We start from the raw sequence: 8,560 nt of genomic DNA, 5'->3' as shown, positions 1-8,560 counted from the left end.
ATATAAATATATTAATTAAATTAAAAACAGAAAAAAAAAAACAAAAACGCGTAAAAATTAAAACTGTACAGAGTTGAATTTTGAACCCCGCGACTCGCGGAGTTTTCTTCTTCAAACACCGCGACTCGCAGAGATACCCTGACACGCGACAGAACCCTAATTCAGCATTAATTACGGGTGATTATTAATTATTATAATTATTAACCCTAATTATTATTATTATTATAATTAGTTTTATTTTAAAGTTTTACTTTTTATTTAATTTATATTTTAGTTAAATTAGTTTAATTAAATTGTAAAATTAATAGTTTTATAAAATAAATAATATAAAAATAATATTTTTATAAAAATTGTACTTTTTATAACTTTTTGTATATTTTTATATTTTGTCCCTTTTTAATTGTTTTAGCGTAATATTTGTATTTTTCGCTCATATTTAGTTTTAAACTTAGTCTTTGCCATAGTTATTTTTACTTCTAGATTTTTAGGCTTTGCCGTAGAATTCCTTAAGTGCTTTTTCTTTAGACTAAGATTTAGGTGCTCTAGAATTTTGCGACGCCTTTTTAAGTTTAGTTTCTTTTTAAGTTATTTCCATTTGGGATATAGTTTTTCTTGTAAGCTTTAATATTTTTAGACGACTTTTACCTATGTATCAATTATCATTCCAATTAGTAATCTCAATTTGCGATTATAATTTTAAGTTAGTTGTAGTAATAAGGTTAGGTTAGTCAAGTGTTTTTAAGTTTTATAAATTTCTTTTATTTTTTCGTCACCTTTTATTTTTCAATCATTTTTCTTTTTCGACCTTTTTCCGACGAACTCTTTTTCTTTCTTATTTCTCGCTATTCTAGTTTTAGGACTTAGATTTTTATTCTACTTCTTATCTAAATTTCTTAAAATTACGAAAATTTATTTTAAGTGGTTAAATTAATAGACATCAAAATTTTCTGGTTCGTAGTAATAGTTGGATTTGTACGTGGACCGGGTTATTGGAGCCAAACAGTCCTCAATTATATTGAGACCAAACGAATCCTGCCCCTCTGCTGCATCTTTTGGCTATTCGAAACGTGGGCAAAATCAGAAAAGTCTATTGATTGGATAACTTATTATAATTTTTCTTTCCTTTTAAAAACTAATAGGATATTCAGTGAATGCACCGAGCAAGACGTTCACCACCTTTTGTACATTCACCACCTGTAACTAGATCAAGACATTTAGCAAATATTATCGCCGATGATTTTTCTTTAGAATCGTCATCCAGTCGACCAAGTACTTCAGTTCAAATTTCCGATAATCCATTTTTTGAACCCGACCTCACAATTGAGAATCCGGAGAATATTCAGGAACGATTCGTAGATCCTGAACCATTAAATTTTCCTCCGGAACCACCAATCATTCAAACAGAGATTGTTGAGGAACGAACCATTAAATCAGAATCCTCTAGTGATTCCGATTCAACAAATTCAATCATGGAGAATCTGGAACCTTTAAGTATGGAAGACCGAATGAGAGCTAAACGCACTGGCCAAGGTCACGCAATTACTCATCCAGACATTAATACGCCAGATTATGAATTCAAAGGACAAATTCTACACCTGGTGACTAATCAATGCCAATTTAGTGGTGCGCCGAAGGAAGATCCAAATGAACATCTACGTACCTTTAATAGGATCTGCACACTATTTAAAATCCGAGAAGTGGAGGATGAACAGATATATCTCATGTTATTTCCCTGGACTTTAAAGGGAGAAGTCAAAGATTGGTTGGAATCGTTACCTGAAGGGGCGATCGATACATGGGACGTTTTAGTTGAAAAATTTCTTAAACAATTCTTTCCGGCATCTAAAGCCGTAAGACTTCAAGCAGAAATTGTTGCGTTCACACAGAAGCCGAATGAAACTCTATATGAGGCATGGACTAGATATGGAAAGTTGTTAAGAGGATGTCCGCAACATGGTTTAGACACCTGTCAAATAGTACAAATATTCTACCAAGGATGCGACATCACTACAAGGAAAGACATAGATATAGCAGCTGGTGGTTCTATTATGAAGAAAACCGAAACTGATGCTTACAAAATTATTGATAACACTGCTTCCCACTCACATGAGTGGCACCAAGAAAAAGATATCGTTAGATCATCTAAAGCAGCTAGAGCCAATTCTAGCCATGACTTAGATTCCATTTCCGCAAAGATAGATGCTGTCGAGAGACGAATGGAAAAGATGACTAAAGATATTCACTCAATACGAATTAGTTGTGAGCAGTGTGGAGGACCACATTTGACAAAAGATTGTCTCAGTATTGAATTAACAATGGAACAAAGAAAGAATATTTCATACATAAACCAAAGGCCTGGAAATAATTATCAGAATAATTATCAACCGCCAAGACCTATTTACAATCAAAACCAGAATTATAACCGAAATATTCCATACAACAACCAACAAGGTCCTAGCAATCAACAAGTATCCAATAATACTTACAATCAGCAAAGACCTAATTTTCAAAACAAACCACCACAACAAACCGATGATAAAAAGCCGAATTTAGAAGATATGATGACGAAGCTAGTTGAAACTCAAACGCAGTTTTTCACATCTCAGAAACAAACTAATGAACAAAATGCTCAAGCATTTAGAAATCAACAAGCTTCTATTCAAAATCTGGAACAAGAAGTAAGTAACCTAGCAAGGTTAATAGGTGGAAGAAAACCGGGAAGTCTACCTAGTGATACAAATGCTAACCCCCGGAATGAAACAGCTAAAGCTATTACCACAAGAAGTGGTACAACACTTAAACCACCTGAAATACCTGTAACTTCTGATGAAGCTATTCCTACTCCACAAGAACCACAACCTGATCAAGATAAGGAAAAATAACCGGTAGTTGAAAAGGTTAATGAAGATAACACAGTTAAGGCTATACCTTATGTTAAACCATACCAACCACCACTTCCTTACCCGAGTAAAATGAAGAAAGAGAAACTTGAAGCCGAGCAATCCAAATTCTTGGATATGTTTAAACAGATAAATGTAAATCTTCCTTTCATTGATGTGATTTCAGGAATGCCTATATATGCTAAATTCTTGAAAGATCTAATCTCAAATAGAAAGAAAATGGAAGAACTCTCGGCTGTTACCATGAATGCTAATTGTTCAGCAGTGCTGTTGAATAAGATACCAGAAAAATTATCTGATCCAGGAAGTTTCACAATTCCATGTTTTCTGGGTAGTCTTAGTTCAATAGAAGCATTGGCAGACTTAGGTGCTAGTATAAATCTAACGCCGTATTCACTATACGCTAAACTAGACATTGGAGAATTGAAACCAACCAGAATAAGCATACAACTAGCCGATAGATCAATAAAATATCCCAGAGGGATAATGGAGAACATGCTAGTTAAAGTTGGTACTTTAGTATTTCCAGTAGATTTTGTTGTTCTGGACATGGAAGAAGATTCTCAAGTTCCTCTCATATTAGGAAGACCATTCTTAAACACGGCTAAAGCAATGATAGACGTGTTCGGTAAGAAATTGACCCTAAGTATAGAGGATGAGAGTGTTACCTTTTCAGTTGATAGAGCAATGCAACAACCGCAATGTGCAGATGATACATGTTATTATATTCAAACTATAGATGCACATGCAGAATTATTAGAAGAATTTCCAGAATTACAAGGAACGGGAGAATGTTCTTTAGGAGAAAGTAATGAACCAATTGATGAAGCTGAAATGTTAGCTACACTTATAGCTAATGGATATGAACCAACAACAGAAGAAATTCAAATGCTAAAAGAAGAAGACAGATATCGATACAAATCATCGATAGAAGAACCTCCGAAATTAGAGTTAAAGCCACTTCCAAACCATTTGGAATACGCTTATTTACATGGTGAATCTGAATTACCTGTAATAATATCGTCTTCTCTTACTGAAAATGAGAAATCACAACTCATTTCTGTGTTGAAAGCTCATAAACCAGCCATTGCATGGAAGATTCATGATATTAAAGGAATAAGTCCTTCGTATTGCACACATAAAATCCTTATGGAAGAAGGTCCTAAAACGTATGTGCAACGCCAACGAAGACTAAATCCTAATATGCAAGATGTAGTTAAGAAAGAGATTATTAAACTGCTAGATGTAGGTTTGATATATCCAATTTCTGATAGTCCATGGGTAAGCCCAGTTCAATGCGTGCCTAAGAAGGGTGGCATGACTGTCATTACAAATGAGAAAAATGAGCTTATTCCTACTAGGACTGTAACAGGATGGCGTGTGTGTATTGATTATAGAAAATTAAATGACGCCACCAGAAAAGATCACTTTCCCTTACCTTTCATTGATCAAATGTTGGAAAGATTAGCCGGAAATAGTTACTATTGTTTTCTAGATGGATTTTACGGATATTTTCAAATTCCAATAGCACCCGAGGATCAAGAGAAAACCACATTCACGTGCCCTTATGGTACTTTTGCTTACAAACGCATGCCATTTGGACTTTGCAACGCCCCTGTAACCTTTCAAAGGTGTATGATGGCGATTTTTCACGACATGATAGAAGAATGTATGGAAGTTTTCATGGATGACTTTTCAGTCTTCGGTGATACATTTGAATCATGTCTAGCTAATCTGGAACGAATGCTTATTAGATGCGAACAATCAAATCTAGTACTTAATTGGGAGAAATACCATTTCATGGTTAAAGAAGGCATCGTTCTTGGTCAAAAAATTTCAAAAGAAGGAATTGAAGTGGATAGAGCTAAAGTAGATGTAATTGCTAAACTTCCACATCCCACCAATGTTAGAGGAGTTAGGAGTTTTCTAGGGCATGCCGGTTTTTACCGACATTTCATAAAAGATTTTTCTAAAATTGCCACTCCTATGAATAAACTTCTAGAAAAAGATGCTCCATTCATCTTTTCCGATGAGTGTATCAAATCTTTTAATATTCTTAAAGAAAAACTCACTAATGCGCCGATCATGATAACACCAAATTGGAATCTACCATTTGAACTAATGTGCGATGCAAGTGATTTTGCAATGGGAGCCGTTTTAGGACAAAGGATTGAAAAACGATTTCAACCTATATATTATGCTAGTAAGACGTTACAAGGAGCACAAACGAACTATACAACTACTGAAAAAGAACTCCTTGCTATTGTCTTTGCTTTTGACAAATTTCGATCATATCTCGTTCTAGCAAAAACGGTGGTCTATACCGACCATTCTACTCTTAGATACCTATTTTCAAAACAAGATGATAAACCAAGATTAATCCGTTGGATCTTACTCTTACAAGAGTTTGATATTGAAATCCGAGATAAAAGAGGAGCAGAAAATCTCGCCGCTAATCATCTTTCTCGTCTTGAAAATCCCGAATTAGAAGTTCTAAATGAATCGGCCATACAAGACAACTTTCCTGATGAATATCTATTGAAGATAGATTATAAAGAAATTCCATGGTTTGTAGACTATGCAAACTACTTAGTTTGTGGATTCCTTGAAAAAGGATTATCGTACCAAAAATGAAAGAAATTCTTCAGTGATATAAAACACTTTTTTTGGGAAGATCCACACCTGTTTAAAAGTTGTCCAGATGGAATAATACGCCGATGTGTATTTGGAGATGAAACTAGTAAAATATTAAACCATTGTCACACAGGACCAACAGGAGGGCATTATGGGCCTCAGCTAACAGCAAGAAAAGTTTATGATGCTGGATTCTATTGGCCTACAATTTACAAAGACGCACACCTTCTTTGCAAATCCTGTGATGCTTGTCAAAGGGCAGGAAAAATAAGTCAACGTGATGAAATGCCACAAAATTTCATCCAAGTATGTGAAGTATTTGACATTTGGGGTATTGACTTTATGGGTCCATTTCCAAAATCTCATAATAATCTATATATACTCGTAGCCATTGATTATGTATCTAAATGGGCGGAAGCACAAGCTCTCCCAACTAACGATGCACGAGTTGTAGTCAATTTTTTAAAACGTCTTTTTGCAAGGTTCGGAACACCGAAAGCTTTAATAAGTGATCGGGGAACTCATTTTTGTAATAATCAACTTGAGAAAGTTCTTAAAAGATATGGAGTAACTCATAAAATCTCCACCGCATATCATCCACAAACAAGTGGACAAGTTGAAAATACCAACCGAGCTTTAAAACGTATTCTAGAGAAAACCGTAGGATCAAATCCGAAGGAATGGTCCATTAAATTGGAGGATGCACTCTGGGCTTTTAGAACAGCCTACAAAACTCCAATTGGAACCACACCTTTTAGACTTGTTTATGGAAAAGCATGTCATCTTCCAGTAGAAATTGAACACAAAGCATTTTGGGCTTTGAAGACATGTAATCTTGATTTACATGAAGCCAGACGTCTACGATTAAGTCAACTAAACGAATTAGAAGAATTAAAACATGAAGCATTCGAAAATTCATTAATCTATAAAGAAAGAACGAAGAAATAGCATGATAAAAGAATCAGAAGTTCAAAAGAATTTAAGGAAGGAGACAGAGTTCTTCTTTTCAATTCACGATTCAAGCTATTTCCTGGAAAATTGAAATCAAGATGGTCTGGACCATTCATAGTCAAAAGAGTTTTCCCATACGGAACGATAGAATTAATAAATTCAAATGGGATTGAATTTAAAGTTAATGGTCACAGAGTTAAACATTACATACATGGTCTGATGGAAGTTGACAATGAAGTTAATCACAATTTCGACACCACAGCTAACTAAGTGTGGGGAGAATCAAGTCTTTAAAGGATAATATGTATTTCTGTCAGAGTTAGATTGTCTGTTTTCGTGTAGTTCTCGAAAATGGAACCCGAATGGTCTTTCCCTAGCAGACCCTAAAGAACTAGTCTTCTCCCCCCATTCTGAATTTTTATTTTTTTTAGGAAATGAAGACTGCCTGTGAACTAAACCATGGTCTAATGCTACACGCTTTGATCACTAAACGTAATAATGACACACTTCCGAGTGAAATAGTATCAGTAATCAGAGAAAGAATGGACAGAGTTAGAAAAGAATCCAGATGCGAAGATAATAAGTTACAATTTAGTAAAGGAAAATCAAAATCCGCAGCGAAAAGAAGAGCACGACACCTAGAAAGATGTCACAAATGCGGAAAATGGTCACATGGAGGTAAATGTTCAAATAATCAAACCTATTCAAACACCGAATTTGTTACTTTATGCAGAGACGGACCGTTCATATGTTTAGAAGAAAAGACACAGAATGCTCGAGGTTACGCCTATGTAGCTATGGAAAACCAATTAAACCAACTATCTTATGAATGGGATAGATCATATAACTAAGAAATCTATTTCACAGGTATGTTTGTACAGTTTTTATTTTTATTTTTAACCTTTTGATAATAAACGCTAATTTGTTCGCTATAAAGTATTAAATTGGTATTGAATAAAATTAGGTTTGGCGACCGAAATTATTGATATCATTCAAAAAATTTATTACATCACTGCGAAATTTAACGTTTATTTTTAAGGTATAAATATCTTTAATCAATCAACCCAAAATATTTTAAAAATTCGTCTTGAGTTAAATTAGGTCTTGGAACCGAAATTACTTTACCGAAAAGAGGGGCGCATATTTTTGATAATATTTGATTGATTAAAGTGGGATAAAAAGCCAAAAAGATTTTTAATTTTATTTTTACCATGTTTTTAAAATTAATATATAAATCTTAAATTAATATTGTAAACTTTGTAAAATCAATATATTTAAAATTGTAAATATTTGAAAAATTAATATAAATTTGGTGTGAATTTATAATATGAACTTTTAAAATTAAGTTTGGTGAGAATTTTTAATTTTTAAAATATGAATTTTTAATTTTATGCATTTTAAATTGTAAGTTTGGTGTGAATTTTTAATATTAATTTTGAATTTTATATTTAAATTGTGTGAATTTAAAAACAAAAATTTACTTTATCTCATTAAGTTAAAAATATGATTTTTAAAATTCGTCGTAAGTTGAAGACTAGGTCTTTGAACCGAAATTGCTTTACCCAAGGGAGGGACGAGAACTTTTATTATCATTATTTTTAATCTTATTGAATTAAAGTATGCCAAAAACATTAAAAACCCCAAAAATCTTAGCTTTTAAAACAATCACTACAAAAAGATAAATTTTAAAATTTTGTCGAAGGACGGACTAGGACATCGATCCGAAACGACCTCGTCCTAAATAACAAGGGAAACAAAATTTTAAAATTAATTACTTAATTGTTTTAATAAGTTAAAGATTATAAAAAAAAAATACCAAACTCCGCGACTCGCGGAGTTTGGAGGTTTAATCACCGCGACTCGCGGGAGGACAAAAATACAGAAAAAATAAAATCGAGCAAGAACAGCTCAGTTGCACACCACACCAAAAACACAGCGAAATACTGCGCGAAAAAACCCCAAAAACACCCCCAAAATCACAATTTTTAACCGTTAATCATCAAATCTTTTACTAAAATCATGTTGAGAAGGATGCTATCAAGGAATTACTCAAGAAAAATGGTAAATTTCTACAC

The sequence above is a fragment of the Rutidosis leptorrhynchoides genome, chromosome 1 (assembly GCF_046630445.1).
Source record: "Rutidosis leptorrhynchoides isolate AG116_Rl617_1_P2 chromosome 1, CSIRO_AGI_Rlap_v1, whole genome shotgun sequence".
Lineage (NCBI taxonomy): Eukaryota > Viridiplantae > Streptophyta > Magnoliopsida > Asterales > Asteraceae > Rutidosis > Rutidosis leptorrhynchoides.
Note: the sequence above shows the minus strand (reverse complement) of the source record.